The following is a 14905-nucleotide window of genomic DNA, read 5'->3' as shown; positions in this document are numbered from 1 at the left end:
GAAAGGAAAATGTATGGATACTGAGAGAAGTTGGTCAGAAGGTGGCGCACAAAGGTTTAAGAATCGCACAACACCACAGTTTCAGAAAGATCGTTCAGGGAAAGAGAAATACAGTAATACCTCTGCGAAAGTCCGCCTCGTCTAGTGTCCGTTCCACATCCACAGCAAACCCGGAAATACTGGAACGGGTTACTTTTGGGTTTGCTGCTCGTGCATGTGCAGAAGCGCAAACCACTTCATGCACAGATGCGGCGCTCTGCCCTGCGTCCTTTTTGGCTAGCGGCCGGGGCTCTGGAATGGATCCCAGTCGCAAAACAAGGTACGACTGTAAATAAAGGTGGGCAGGGAATCTCTTAGTGGAGAGATCCTGTCCTACCTGGGCTCCTTTATTCCATGTGAATATTTGCAGAGAGATTCAAACGTTTGTTTAATAGGAATGTCTGTTTCTTTAGCTCTATTCAGGAGTCCCGAATGGAGCTTGAGTCAGTGGCGGGCCACCTGTGGCAAAAAGTGAGTGATGCCTCTCCAAATAATGGCTCTCCCTGGCCAACAATTCCTGAATTATGTGCAGACAAGTGTGAGGCTCTAAAAGCAGCCTTGTGAGAACTGAGCCTGCCACACAATATTGACCTACCCTTTGCTGAATCAGGGCAGTGGCCATTTTGTCTAGCATCCTGTTCTCACAGTGGCTGACCAGATCCCTGTGGGAAAACTGCAAGCAGGATTCAAACACAAGACCCCTCTCCCTTCCTGTTTTCGGCAGCTAGTATTCAGATACATTGCTGCCTCGAACTGTGGAGACAGAACAGAGCCATTCTGGCTAGTAGCCATTGATAGCCCTCTTCTCCATGAATCTGCTTTCAAACCCATGTAAGTTATTACTGTATTAATTAAATGTGTTAGTCACAAAAGTGTTATGATTTAGTAAAAGTTAGAATTGATCAAGGTCATAGAATCATAGAATCATAGAGTTGGAAGAGACCACAAGGGCCATTGAGTCCAACCCCCTGCCAAGCAGGAAACACCATCAGAGCACTCCTGACATATGGTTGTCAAGCCTCTGCTTAAAGACCTCCAAAGAAGGAGACTCCACCACACTCTTTGGCAGCAAATTCCACTGTCGAACAGCTCTTACTGTCAGGAAGTTCTTCCTAATGTTTAGGTGGAATCTTCTTTCTTGTAGTTTGGATCCATTGCTCCGTGTCCGCTTCTCTGGAGCAGCAGAAAACAACCTTTCTCCCTCCTCTATGTGACATCCTTTTATATATTTGAACATGGCTATCATATCACCCCTTAACCTCCTCTTCTCCAGGTGTGATTAAACTTTGCCAAACACGGAAACCCCATGGATTTAGTTATGCTGACATGACAAGCCTGCTCTGCAGAGCTCGCTGGATGGGCCATTAGTAGTAGTAATAATAATAATAATAATAATAATAATAATAATAATAATAATTTATTATTTGTACCCCGCCCATCTGGCTGGGTTTCCCCGGCCACTCTGGGCAGCGTCCAACAAAGATTAAAAATACATCAAAATGTCACACATTAAAAACTTCCCTGAACAGGGCTGCCTTCAGATGTTTTCTAAATGTCAGGTCGTTGTTTTTCTCTTTGACATCTGGTGGGAGGGCGTTCCACAGGGCGGGCGCCACCACTGAGAAGGCCCTCTGCCTGGTTCCCTGTAGCTTTGCTTCTCGCAGTGAGGGAACCGCCAGAAGGCCCTCGGCGCTGGACCTCAGTGTCCGGGCTGAACGATGGGGGTGGAGGCTCTCCTTCAGGTATACTGGGCTGAGGCCATTTAGGGCTTTAAAGGTCAGCACCAACACTTTGAATTGTTCTTGGAAACATGCAAGTAGGGAACAAAGGCCAGCAATGGCCCATCAGGGAAACCATCAGAGGGCAAGGCTGCCAGGCAAGGGGGCGCGGGTCCCCTTCTTTGCTGGGTGTTAGTAGGCAGAGGGAAAGGACAGGCTTAGGGCTCCAACTTTGAATGACGTAGGCTGGGGAGAGGCCCCTGGAGGCAGTTAGCAGCAAGAAGGAGAAGGTGGGAGGCAGAATGCCAAGTGAGCTGGCAATGACAGACCACACCTGGAATATTGTGTCCAATTCTGGGCAGCACAATTTAGGAAGGGTGTTGGAACATGTGCAGAGGAGGGCAACCAAGTAGATCAAGGATCTGGAAACGAAGCCTGATGAGGAACGGTCGAAGGAGCTGGGTATGTTTAGCCTGGAAAAGAGGAGACTGAGAGGAGATATGAGAGCCATCTTCAAATATCTCAAGGGCTGTCGCATGGAAGATGGCAATAAAGCAAAAGAACAGGGTGGTGATGCAGTGATGATTGCAATCGTCACAAGATAATATCCCCAAGGCAGCTATCTGTAAACAAACAATAAACGTCCAGATGGAAGATGGAGCAAGCTTGTTTCTCCTGCTCTGGAGGGGAAAACTCGAACAAAGGGGGGGAACTTTACAAGAACATAGGGGGGAACTTTCTGACAGTAAGAGCTGTTTGACAGTGGAATGGTCTCCCTCGGGAGGTTATGGACTCTCCATCCTTGGAGGTTTTTAAGCAGAGCTTGGATGGCCATCTGTCATGGATGCTTCAGCTGAGATTCCTGCATTGCAGGGGGTTGGACTAGATGACCCTTGGGGTCCCTTCCAACTCTACAATTCTGTGATAGGCTGGAACAAAGAGACACAAAGACGGCTCTTTGCTGTCCTGTGAATCCAATGCTGCCCTTAATGGGGAAGCCAGACCCTCAAAAGATGTAAATGCTCTGCATTTCCTAAAAAATTTATACGTAAAAATAAATAAATTCAAATATTAAAATACAGAGTTATTTCAAACCCTTTGACCTCCTTCCTTCCCTCCATGTGTTCCATCTAAGATTAAATTTACTGCATTTTACCCTTATCTATCTGTTATATAACCATAATTGCCACAACAAATTTCACATCACAAGTGTCTTTACATCCATGCCAAAGATTTTAACTGTTTACAGTGGTATTTTAAATAAATTGCAAATTTGTTCCAGTCTTTAGAAAATACTTGATCTTCCTGGTTTCGGATCTTCCCTGCAATCCCTCCATCTAGGTGCAGGTTGTAGATACAAGAAAACCAAATATCATAAAGACACCACAGTCGCTGATGCTGATTTTTACATCTTAGCCAACCTACTCAGTGTTAAATACCATCTATGAATCATTTTCATATAATTCTCTTTCAGTGAATAACATACAGTAAATTTGAAACCATACTTCCAAAGTTTCTCCCAAAGGTTTAGGTCTATATTATGCCCTATATCTATTGCCCAGTGTGTCTCTGAAGCTTTAATGAGCTCGTCTTTTGTTTCCCATGCTAATAGAAAATTATACATTTTAGAATGTACATTTTATAGTGCAAAATGTAAGATGTACTTTATTTTATCCATCCAGAATCTTCTAACCTTCAGCTTCATTGGATTTCTACAAGTTCGGAAGGAGAAAAACTTTTCTCTGTCCACGTTCTCTGTGCTTTTTCAAACATTTGCCAACTCTATAGTATGCTTTTTGAGGTGAGGGGAAATGCGATTTGCACCATAGATTTGTACAAAAAGCTCCTGCTAGCTGCCTGCCTGCTCATCATTTGCCCATTCAGTCCACACAAACCTTTGAGATGCTGTTGGTGTAAGTGTGCGTCAAGGAATCAAAACTGCCCTGACATACTCTTTGTTGTTGCTGCTTATTTTATTTCTCTCTCTCTCTTTTTTAAAAAAAATAGAATGATTTGATTTTTCAAATTAAAAATTTACAGTCACATTATTCAACTCACAACATAAAAACAAGATTCCTAGGAATCTTTTTGACTTGCTCCCTCCCCTTTGTGGATCCTGTTGTTAATCATTTCCTCCTGCATCTTTTATGATAATTCACATATTTTACCTCCAAAATTCACCATTAGACTATAAGTGATATTCCAATCCTACTAATGATTTTAACTGTTTACAATGGTTTTAAGATAAGTTATAAATTTTTCGCATTCCTTATTAAAATTTTGGTCTTCCTGATTTCTGATTCTTCCGGTCATTTCGGCCATTTCGGCATAATCCACCAATTTGATCTGCCATTCTTCTCTGGTAAGGACTTTATCTTCTTTGCATCTCTGGGCCAATAACATCCGTGCAGCCGTGGTCGCACGCATAAATAGACTTTTCTGCTCCCTTGGGATTTCGGCACCTAGAATTCCTAAAAGGAAGGCTTCAGGTTTTTAAAGAAAAGGTTATTTTAAACATTTTTTTTTCAACTCCTTATATATCATTTCCAAAAATTCTTTTATTACCTTACATTTCCGCCACATATGATAAAAGGTGCCTCTTTTATTTTATTTCTCTGTATTGTTTAGTTTCTGGCGTGTGGGGCCAATCTGGATGAGACCCTAGGCAAAAGATTCCTGCCTTGCAGGAGTTTGGACTAGATCCCTTGAAACTCTACAATTCCACGATTCTGTGACCATCAAGTTGAATATTGGGTGATAGTCAACTGCCACATCCTATCAGTGCAAGAATTTCCACCTGGGCCAAGGGACTCCCCCCCCCCCCCAGCTCTGCTCCAGAGGATTAGGGGAACCCTTTGACCAATATATGGGAGGAAAGCAGAATACTCTGTTGCACAAGCAGAAATCCTTGTGCTGATGGAACATTCACAGAACCCATTGCCAGTCTTATTATTGGTTTGGCTCATCAGTCCGAACGACACCCACTAGTCCAGCCTTTCTCAACCTGTGGGTCCCCAGATGTTGTTGGACTACAACTCCCATCATCCCTAGCTAGCAAGGCCAGAGCTCAGGGATGATGGGAGTTGTAGTCCAACAACATCTGGGGACCCACAAGCTGAGAACCACTGCACTAGTCCCTTCCAAATGTGTGACCCTGCATATGGGAGCCTAGAATCTATCGGAGGAAGCTTCCTTTGGTCAAAAGGAAACACCATGACGTCCTTGGATGAAGAACAAGAGGACAACAGGGAGAGTTGGGAGTGTGAGTTTGACTGATGCTGGAAGCTGGGGGGAGACAAAGACACGTCTAAGTCTGTGCTGTGCTTTGGGGATCTCCAGGAAACCAAACGGGGATGCAATGGGCCTTCTCGGTAGTGGCACCCGCCCTGTGGAACACCCTCCTATCAGATGTCAAGGAAACAGCTATCTGACTTTTAGAAGACATCTGAAGGCAGCCCTGTTTAGAAAAGTTTTTAATGTTTGATTCTATTTTTAATATTCTGTTGGGAGCCGCCCAAAGTGGCTAGGGAAACCCAGCCAGATGGGCGTGATATAAATTGTTGTTGTTGTTGTTGTTATTCCCTGATTGGCAGTGCCTCTTCCAGGGTTTCAGGCAGGGGTTCTCCCTACCTGGAGATGCTCTGCCACTGAGCTATAGTTCAAAGTGCTCCTCGCTTTCCTGCCAAGTGAGTAGCCACCATCATCCCTGTTGAATGATGCTATTCTGCTGGCTGGCCTTAATCTGCTTTTCCTTCTACAAGAAACAGCTGCTACTTAGCCTGGGCATGTTTACATTGAACTTGCAGGTCTATATACATCTCCGTCTCTCTATCTTGCAGCTCCCCACCAGCAACCGTAATTCCCCTTCTGTTTTGCAATCAGTCTTCTCCCACCAAAGGATCATCCAATTTAAGTCACAGCTTCCCCTGCAAGCGTGAGCCACCACTAGGGGGCGGTGCATCATCTAATTACACCAAGTAAAGTCATGGTCCTTTGGCAAAGCCACCCCTGATGAACTTAAATGGATTTTAAACATTAATATAATAGGTATTTAGTTAAGAATAAGGAGGACGGGGGGGTTGCGGCGGGCAGGGGGGAAGAGCGTTTCAAACTAGCCAGCGGGTTCCGGAGGATGCATTAGGAATGCCGAGTTCTGAGTGGCTACTGAATTTATTTCGATATTTAGGAGAGTTCCAATTGTCAAGGAGGCGCAGGGAAGCTAATTCGAGGAAAAGCTCATTTTGATAAATGGCGGTGCAATGACCCTCATGAATCGCAGACTTATTTCTGGAGCTAATGGAGGGTTACTAATTTCACGCCGTCGTAAGGCGCTTCTTCATTTACTTACCAATGCCTCCTGCGGGCCAAATGGAGAGGCTTGGCAAAACAGCCGGGGGGCAGAAAAGTCTTCTTTCGGCAACAGCTGACAGGAAGCTCTGCCAGGATTGTGAATTGGAGGGAAAAGGGCAAAAGCCAATGGGCCAAAGAAGGATCTTCTTGTTGTTAACCTCTCTATTTATTAACTTCCCTGCACTCCCCACATCTACAGAAACATCTAGGGCAGGGGATGGGGAACTTTCTTCACCCAAGGGCCACATAGGGAACTTTCTGAGGGATGCATGCCAATAGGGGCAGAATCGGACCGATCTGTGGGGTCATTTATTTATTTAATGGCAGTTCTATCCCAGATTTTCTTCCAAGGAGTTCAAGGTGGCATTTCCAGGTTTCTCCCCCTCTTCACAACAGCATGGTTGGGCAGCGAGCATCCCAAGGTCACCCAGTGAGCTCCGTGGCCAAGCGGGGATTCGAACCCTGGTCTCCCAGGTCCTAAGATCAACACTCTAGCCATCACGCCAGACCACCGAACCGCAACAAACAAGCCGTCTGCACAAGCATTCCTGTTTGCCGAGTTGAATTATTCCCCCTTCTCTCCACCCCTCACGCACTGTTCTGATCCCCCCCCCCCATGCTACCAGGCTGGTCATGGGGGGCACACAGGGGAAGGAGAGGGGGGAAAGCCCCATTGTTTACATGGAAGTCCTGGTGCAGGGCTTCGGCTGATGGCGCTGGTTAGGTGAACCCCACACAATATCCTGTTGTAAAGGTAAAGGGACCCCTGACCATTAGGTTCAGTCGTGACTGACTCTGGGGTTGAGGTGCTCATCTCGGTTTATTGGCCAAGGGAGCCGGTGTACAGCTTCCGCGTCATGTGGCCAGCATGACTAAGCCACTTCTGGAGAACCAGAGCATAGCACGGAAACGCCGTTTACCTTCCCGCTGGAGAGGTACCTATTTATGTACTTGCACTTTGATGTGCTTTTGAACTGCTAGGTTGGCAGGAGCTGGGACCGAGCAACGAGAGCTCACCCCATCGCGGGGATTCGAACCGCCGACTTCTGATCGGCAAGTCCTAGGCTCTGTGGTTTACCTCACAGAGCTCCTCTGTATAAGAGGATGTCATCCTCTTACATTAAGTGGGCCTGGTGAGGGATAAGAGGCTGCAGGGGCAAACACCAAGGGCTCATGCAGACTTCTGATTGTCCCACTGCTTCCCCACTCCAGACAACCCAATCTTTACTGCTGAATTGGCACAAACATCAACCAGGTTTTCCACAGATAGACGTTTGCTCCGATTCAGCACTAAAGAATGAGTTTTCCCAGGGGAAACAGTGGGGCAAACAGAAAACCGCTCTCATCTGTGCCTACAAAGAAGGGACAAGCAGAAGTGAAGATGAGTCCTGAGAGTGGTAGCAGAAGATCCCTAGGGATCTGGTGATAGAGCTTAGTGATAGAGCACCTGCTCTGCATGCAGAAGGTCATGGGTTCAATCCCCAACATGCCCAGGAAGGGATGGGGAAGACCCCTGTCCTGGAAACCCACTGCCGGTCAGTGTAGACTATATTGAGCTAGACCTACTAAGAGTCTAGCTTGCTATGAGGCAGCTCCCTGTGTTTCTCCATGTGGTTTTTACTCCTTAGCCTGAGGCTGGATGGGCATCTTTGGCTCCCAGGGATGGTGCACACTGACCTATCTTTCAAAACAGATTTCCTTCAGCTGCCAAGCCAGCTTAGCCTAGCTTCATAACTCCCACAGGGAGTCCCTAAGTGTGAGCACCATGGGCCCTGACCAACAAAGGCCAAATGGCAAGCTTTTTTTTCAGCCTGCAAATCCAGAGATTCTTTTCCAACTTGGATTTGAACCCCAGCTGAAGAACAATTTGGGGACCTGTAAAGCTCAACTCTGCTTTAAGTGGGCTTTAGCAAGCCATCTATATATTTTTTGCATTGAATGTTTGGGTCTGGGTTCAGGGGTTCCAACATGAATAAAATATTGCCCCCCCAAATTGATCACATGCTATGAAACACACACACTATTTGAATAATAATGCCCGTTAACTTTTTGGGGGGTCTCGGCCCGCTCAAATATTTTAGTGGGGGCGGGGTCCCTTCGGCCTCTAGGAGTTGGCTCCTATGTTTGGAACTTACAAGCAAAGCAGAAGTTATAAGCAGAGCCTATTTCAGCAGAATCAGGCCAGGTCAAGGCATGGCAGATCAGGACCCTGGACAGCTTTATGCGGCGCTGTGGAAGGGGTTGTCACATCCTGTTCTAGACCATCTCCCTCATCACCCTCAGATTACTCTGGTATAGCTTCTCCTGCTCTACCTTCACGGAATCTGTAGGATCCACTATGGAGCCTTGAATGACTCTCTCAAGAGGGACAGAAGGGAAGACTCCACTATTCTTCAGACAATTTTGGCCTTTTGCTGGGACAACACCTTCCATAGCTCAGCTGAAAGGGCTCATGGGGAGCTGTCCAGGGTCCTGATCGGCATGGGGAACTTTTTGAGCAGAAGGGATGCTTTGCCTTCTGTACCACCTTCAGAGAGCCTCACATCAGTGACGGGCAGGACCAGAGGCAAAAGGGCAGGTCAACAAGTATAAACTTTTGTTTGTACAATTGGCTAGTTCTACTCTCACACACACCCCTCTTCATCCAAGCAAGTGAGAGGCTTTAACAGAGTTTACATTTCAGTTGGACAAATACACTTGAGGTGTGTAATAATAATAATAATAATAATAATAATAATAATTTTTATTTATACCCCGCCCCCCCGCCAAGGCTGGGCTCAGGGCGGCTAACAAGCAATAATAAAAGCAAGTTGAATAATTACAACTTAAAAACAAGATTAAAATACAACATTAAAATATTGAAACATTAAAATATTAAAATGCAGCCTCATCACAGGAGGAGAAAGGGAAAAGGAAAAAGAAAGAGGAGGAGGGAATCAAATTGGCTCCAAGCCAAGGGCCAGGCGGAACAGCTCTGTCTTAAAGGCCCTGCGGAAAGAAATCAGATCCTGCAGGGCCCTGGTCTCATGAGGCAGAGCGTTCCACTAGGCCGGAGCCAGTGTTGAAAAGGCCCTGGCTCTGGTTGAAGCTAATCTAACTTCCTTAGGGCCCGGGACCACTAGGTTGTTGCTATTTATGGACCTTGAGGCTCTCCGTGGGGCATACCAGGAGAGGCGGTCCCGTAGGTACGAGGGTCCTAGGCCGTGAAGGGCTTTAAAGGTCAAAAGCAGCATCTTAAACCTGACCCTGTACTCCACCAGGAGCCAGTGCAGCTTCAAATGCACTGGGTGAATATGCTCCCATGGCAGAGACCCCGTGAGGAGCCTCGCTGCAGCATTCTGCACCCGCTGGAGTTTCTGGGACAGCTTCAAGGGCAGCCCCGCGTAGAGCGAATTACAGTAGTCAAGCCTGGAGGTGACCGTCGCATGAATCACTGTGGCCAGGTCGGGGCAGGAAAGGTAAGGGACCAACTTCTCTGTAGTCTCCAGAGAAGGGGTGTGGCCTGGGGAGAGTTTGAGGGCCGCATTCTGCCCCAGTACCTGCGTTTCTCCACTCCTGGGGTGGAAGACAATGTTGAGTGGGGTGACCTGTGATTCTCCCAAATACTATTCCTGCTCAGGGTGGCACTGGGACTCAGATGCAGAGGACATGATGATTTGTTTATTTATTGCATTTCTACCCCACCTTTTTCCTCCAAGGAGCTCAAAGAGCCATACATGGTTCAGCGCCCTCCTCAATTAATCCGCGCAACAACCCTGTGAGGTAGGCTAGGCTGAGGGGCAGCAGTTGCCCCAAAGTCACCCAGTGAGCTTCATGGCTGAGCAGGAATTTGAACCCTGGTCTCTTAGGTTCTAGCCAGACTCTCTTAACAACTACACCCCACTGGAAGTGTTTTTCTTGGTAGTTGTGCAAGCACACAATACAACCAAGCTTTCGGATAAGGTTAAAGGTAAAGGTAAAGGGACCCCTGACCATTAGGTCCAGTCGTGGCCAACTCTGGGGTTGCGGCGCTCATCTCGCTTTATTGGCCGAGGGAGCTGGCGTACAGCTTCCAGGTCATGTGGCCAGCATGACTAAGCCGCTTCTGGTGAACCAGAACAGTGCACGGAAATGCTGTTTACCTTCCCACTGGAGCGGTACCTATTTATCTACTTGCACTTGATGTGCTTTTGAACTGCTAGGTTGGTAGGAGCTGGGACCGAGCAACGGGAGCTCATCCCGTTGTGGGGATTCGAACCGCCGACCTTCTGATCAGCAAGTCCTAGGCTCTGTGGTTTAACCCACAGCGCCACCCGCGTCCCTTCGGATAAGGTTAGTGTTGCTAAATAAACTGGATACGATTACATATATACTGATATGTGCTGTGTTGACGTGGGAGATTTTGCCACTGAACAAAGAGCAACATCCATGAATTTCGCTTGTAGTTTGACGCGTTGGTTGTTTTTTTTTTAATGCTTACAAAGAAGGGAAGTGTCTCGGACTACGTGTAAAAGATGCGGAACCTTTTCTTGGTATTTTAACCGAACACAGAAAGTCCCGTTTAAGGTTAAGACTCCTGAAATCGGATTAAACCTGTTTGATATTTGGACAGGTTTTTGGTGCCCTCTCTCTTCAGGAAAAGGGCAGGTGATGGGTTCAAAGTGAAAGATGACCTCGAAGTTGAGATGCTGATAATTCTGGAGACTCTGGGACCATTAATACTAGGGGGGCGAGGGGGGAGCGAGGCGGGGCTTACCTTTAGGCTACCACCATGCTGGCGTGAGCCCCATCATGATCTAAGCAAGGAGATTGATCCAGGTCGGGTATTAAAGGCTGGAGTGGATTAAACAGAAGAAATTCCCCTTGTAACAAGTGGAGGGGGGGGGGACTTCAAAAGGCGGATTTTGTTCTCACTGAAACAAAGAGAAGTAGATTGCCAGCCCAGCCCGGGGGCAAGCCTCTTGGTGGCTTTCAATTTGCTCAAGTTGGATGAAGAAGCAGGACGCTCGTTTGGGCTTTTGAGCTCCAAAGATCTCCCAGGGGAAAGAACTTTAGGTTTAAAGGCTCAGGCTCTGGGACGACACGGTTTGTCCTCATTAGCTTTTTCGTTTTGTTTTAATGGGAAATGTGTTCAGCAGTCCTCCCAGGCCCACCTCCCTAGAGTTGGCGTTAGCCACAAACTTGATGACAACAAGGAAAAGCGGACCTTGTCAGCTCTGAATTTTGTTGCTGTGCATCAGCTTCTCTGCAGCTGATGTTGTCGGATTGCTGACAACGCCCCCCCAGCCTTGCAGCACTTTGAGGCCACGAGTCCTGTGATGCGAAAGGACCAGGAGCCACATGGACATGGCACCCCCGGCCTCCCAGGAAGAACATTGAGGCCACGGAGAGCCCAATCCATCAGCCAAAGAAAATACAGATATGAGGAGTTCATTTCCTCGCTCCTTGCCTGGCAGAAGACTCTGCTCCAGCCAGGGCCAAATCTGTCCATTTCAATTCCCCTCGGTTTCTCATTTTTAATTTTTAATTCAGTTCCCCACTGGTTTGTGAATATTCTTTTTCCTCAGGGAAATTCATCAGCACTGGAATGCAATTTCCCCCTAATATACATGGTTTTGTATGCATTGGATTCTAGCATCTGATGTTTTGTGCAACGTAATTTTATTGTCTTTTTTTTGTAAGGCGGATATACCGTATTTTTCGCCCCATAGGACGCACCGCCCCATAGGATGCACCTAGTTTTTAAGGGGGGAAATAAAGAAAAAAAATTATCCCCCCCCCCAGCCTGAGCTTCCCCCGACCCCAGCCCCAAGAACAGCCTGCTATCCTCAAGCCTAGGGAGCCCAGCGGAAAGTCGCGCCTGTCTCCCCAGGCTTGCAGAGAGCTGCGCAAAGCCCGGGCGCACTCTTCAGCGCACCCCAGGCTTCAGAATGCAGGCAGCTCTGCGCAACCCTTGGGAGACCGGCGCGACTTCCTTTGCACAGAGCTTCCTGAAGCCTGGAGAGCGAGAGGGGTTGGTGCGCACCGACCCCTCTCGCTCTCCAGGCTTCAGAGAAAGCCTGCCATCGCCCCATAGGATGCACACACATTTCCCCTTCATTTTTGGAGGGGAAAAAGTGCGTCCTATAGGGTGAAAAATACGGTAATACTAAGACTACAGTGGTACCTCAGTTTACGAATTGAAGCCGTTCCTGAAGTCCTTTCTTAAACTGAAACTGTTCTTAAACCGAGATGCGCTTTCCCTAATGAGACCTCTCGCCGCTGGTGCCTTTCCGCCGTTTGGATTCCATTCTTAGACTGAGGTAAAGTTCTCAAACCAGGACACTACTTCTAGTTTTGCGGAGTTCGTAAACCAAATCGTTCATAAACAGGACTGATCTTAAACTGAGGTACCACTGTAATACTAATACTAATACTACCCTATCCATCTGGCTGGGTTGCCCCAGCCGCTCTTACCATACAGTGAGGAAAGAACAGACCCTACTTAGCTTACTTCTCAGTAATACTGCTCCATTTTGATGGCCTTTTTATCTTTAATAACCTCCCTAATTTGTTAAATCAAAATAAAAAAATCCTTCCAGTAGCACCTTTAAGACCAACTAAGTTAGTTCTTGGTATGAGCTTTCGTGTGCAAGCACACTTCTTCAGATACACTGAAACAGAAGTTGCCAGATCCTTCTATATAGTGAGAAGGTGGGGAGGGGTATTACTCAGAAGGGTGGTGGGAATGGGAGATTGGCAGATAGCTGAGATGAGCCTGCTGACGACTCTTAACGACTGTAATAGGTCTTACAGGAAAAGGCAAGGGGTGAGAAGGTGAGAAATGGCTTAGTCATGTATAATGGGATAAGAATCCAATGTCTTTGTTCAAACCAGGTCTCTCCATGGTTTTAAGTTTGGTAATGAGTTGCAATTCAGCAGCTTCTCTTTCCAGTCTATTTCTGAAATTCCTTTGTAGTAAAACAGCTACTTTGAGATCTTGTATAGAATGTCCTGGGAGATTGAAGTGTTCTCCTACTGGTTTCTCTTTTTTGTGATTCTTGATGTCAGATTTATGTCCATTTATTCTTTGGCGTAAGGTTTGGCCTGTTTGTCCAAAATAGAGAGCTGAAGGACACTGTTGGCATTTGATGCCATACACAATGTTAGATGAAGAGCAATTGAATAGTCCCGAGATGGTATGTGTGATGTTGTTGGGGCCAGTAATGGTGTTGTCCGGGTGTATGTGGCAGCAAAGTTGGCATCTGGGTTTATTGCAGGCTCTGGTGCCAGTGTCCGTGTTAAGTCTGGTTGTAGTATTATTGTGGGTTAGGAGTTGTTTAAGATTGGGTGGCTGTCTGTAGGCAATGAAAGGTCTTCCTCCCAGAGCTTGAGAAAGAGAACTGTCATTGTCCAGGAGAGGTTGTAGATCTCTGATGATGCGTTGTACTGTTTTAACTTGGGAGCTGTATGTGATGACTAGAGGTGTTCTGTTATTTTCTTTTTTGGGTCTGTCTTGCAGCAAGTTCTCTCTGGGTATAAGTCTGGCTCTGTTGATCTGTTGTCTAACTTCATCTGCTGGGTATTTTAGTTCTGAGAAGGTTAACTTTGTTAAATCAAAGTTATTCATGCCCCGCCTATTATTTGATCCATGTGCTGGGCCCAGGGGTTAATCTGAGCAATGCGGTCCAGGTCTGGTCCTGAATCCAAGGATTCCACGAGGAGTCAGTCCAACAGGGCCAAGGCAGGAAACCAGGCAAGGTCAGGCACAGGGTAACAGGCAGGTTCCAGCAAGCAGCAATGTTGCTCCCTCAACCTGGGACGGGGTCTGGCAGCCTTTTATCTCTGATGGGGTAACAGCTGGTCCTGACCCCCTGGCGACTCACCTTCCTGTTTCGCCCAAAGGCGAGCACTCCTCCTGCGAGTACTCAGGTCTCTCCTTCTCTCAGACCTCAGTCTCTGCAGCTCAGGAGATGTCGGTGGGTTACTACACCCAGAGGCCGCCTCAGCCTCTCCTCACCCAAGTGGTAGTGGAGCAGCTGTAAGTGATGGCCCAGCAGAGGGCAACGAGGTCATCCTCGCATCTGCAGCCAGGGCAGGCTCAGGCCCCTGACTTGGCTCAACTGGTGCTTGTTGCAGGGGCACCTGCAACTCTTCAGAATTAGGCCCCAGACTCGGTTCAGATGCCGCCTGAGGCAGAGGATCCAGTGCAGACTGAGACTCCTCTGGTTCCGAGTCCGAGCCCGAGTCCCAGGCCATCACACCCCATTAAACAGCCTCAAACATCTTATTTGACTCACTTGTGTGTTTTTGCCGCTTCACATTGACTGATGATGCATCCCCACCCTCACCTATCATGGCCCCCACCCCGTGGGTGAGGGTGGGGATGCATCTGGCTTGTCCCATGTTCCACACCCTCACTTATCTTGGCAAGAAAATTGCAGTAGCCCATACAATTGGTAAAGGTAAAGGACCCCTGGATGGTTAAGTCCAATCAAAGGCGATTCTGGGGTTGCGGCACTCATCTCGCTTCAGGCCAAGGGATCTGGTGTTTGTCCACAGACAGCTTTCCAGGTCATGTGGCCAGCATGACTAAACTGCTTTTGGTGCACAGGACACCATGACGAGTGCCAGAGCGCACGGAAACACCATTTACCTTCCCGCCGCAGCAGTACCTATTTATCTACTTGCACTGGTGTGCTTTCAAACTGCTAGGTTGGCAGGAGCTAGGACAGAGCAATAGGCGCTCACTCCATTGCAGGGATTCGAACTGCTGACCTTCTGATCAGCAAGCCCTAGGCTCAGTGGTTTAGACCACAGTGGCACCCGCATCCCTTGCA

Source organism: Podarcis pityusensis, assembly GCF_964106645.2.
Source record: "Podarcis pityusensis genome assembly, chromosome: 1".
Lineage (NCBI taxonomy): Eukaryota > Metazoa > Chordata > Lepidosauria > Squamata > Lacertidae > Podarcis > Podarcis pityusensis.
Note: the sequence above shows the minus strand (reverse complement) of the source record.